The following is a 1,464-nucleotide window of genomic DNA, read 5'->3' on the forward strand; positions in this document are numbered from 1 at the left end:
CTTGCCATTTGCAATGACATGGATGGAACTAGAGGGATTATGCTAAGTGAAATAAGTCAATCAGAGAAAGACAATTATCGTATGATCTCACTGATATGAGGAATTTGAGAAACAAGACAGAGAATCATAGGGGAAGCGAGGGAAAAATGAAACAAGATGAAACCAGAGAGCTTTTCCGAGCTACCCGGGGAAGGGTCCATACGGTGTTGTTTTGTGTTCCTGTCGTAACTTAAAGGGAAACTTTCACAATGTCCGAAGCCCTTGATGTCCTGCAAATGAAGGAGGAGGATGTCCTCAAATTCCTTGCAGCAGGAACCCATTTAGGTGGCACCAACCTTGACTTTCAAATCGAACAGTACATCTACAAAAGGAAAAGTTATGGTATCTACATCATAAATCTGAAGAGAACCTGGGAGAAGCTTCTGCTGGCAGCTCGTGCCATTGTTGCCATTGAAAACCCAGCTGATGTCAGTGTCATATCGTCCAGGAATACTGGCCAGCGAGCTGTGCTGAAATTTGCTGCTGCTACCGGAGCCACTCCTATTGCAGGCCGCTTCACTCCTAGAACCTTCACTAACCAGATCCAGGCAGCCTTCCAGGAGCCAAGACTTCTGGTGGTTACTGATCCCAGGGCTGACCACCAGCCTCTTACAGAGGCGTCCTATGTTAACCTGCCTACCATTGCTCTGTATAACACAGACTCTCCTCTGTGCTATGTGGACATTGCCATCCCTTGCAACAACAAGGGAGCTCACTCAGTGGGTCTGATGTGGTGGATGCTGGCCAGGGAAGTTCTGTGCATGCATGGCACCATTTCCCAAGAACACCCATGGGAGGTCATGCCTGATCTCTACTTCTACAGAGATCCTGAAGAGATTGAAAAGGAAGAGCAGGCCACTGCTGAAAAGGCTGTGACCAAGGAGGAATTTCAGGGTGAATGGACAGCTCTAGCTCCTGAGTTCACTGCTACTCAGCCTGAAGTCACAGACTGGTCTGAAGGCACGCAGGTGCCCTCAGTGCCTTTTCAGCAGTTCCCTACTGAAGACTGGAGTGCCCAGCCAGCCACTGAAGACTGGTCTGCAGCTCCCACTGCTCAGGCCACTGAATGGGTAGGAACAACCACTGAGTGGTCTTAAGCTGGTCTTCCACAAAGGCAAACAAAATGGAAATAGAAATGGAAAAGGTTGACGGAAAATAAAGTTTGTAAAAAAAAAAAAAAAAAAGATGAAAACAGAGAAAGAGACAAACCATAGGAGACTCTAATCTCAGGAAACAAACTGTGGTTTGCTGGAGTGGTGGGGGATGGGAGGGATGGGGTGACTGGGTGATGGACATTGGGGAGGGTGTGTGCTATGGTGAGTGCTGTGAATTGTGTAAGACTGATGAATCACAGACCTGTACCCCTGAAACAAATAATACATTATATGTTAATAAAAGGGGAAAAAAAAGAACGTTTGTTACCAG

General features: G+C 46.9%; 1 pseudogene; it reads left to right on the top strand.

Annotated features, from left to right (window-relative positions):
- The first annotated feature begins 227 nt into the window (after window positions 1-227).
- Window positions 228-1,185, top strand: LOC114221685 (small ribosomal subunit protein uS2 pseudogene; annotated as a pseudogene).
- The last annotated feature ends 279 nt before the right edge of the window (window positions 1,186-1,464 follow it).

The sequence above is a fragment of the Eumetopias jubatus genome, unplaced genomic scaffold (assembly GCF_037043125.1).
Source record: "Eumetopias jubatus isolate StellerSeaLion01/CBP00866 unplaced genomic scaffold, mEumJub1_p1.0 scaffold_8, whole genome shotgun sequence".
Classification (NCBI taxonomy): Eukaryota; Metazoa; Chordata; class Mammalia; order Carnivora; family Otariidae; genus Eumetopias; species Eumetopias jubatus.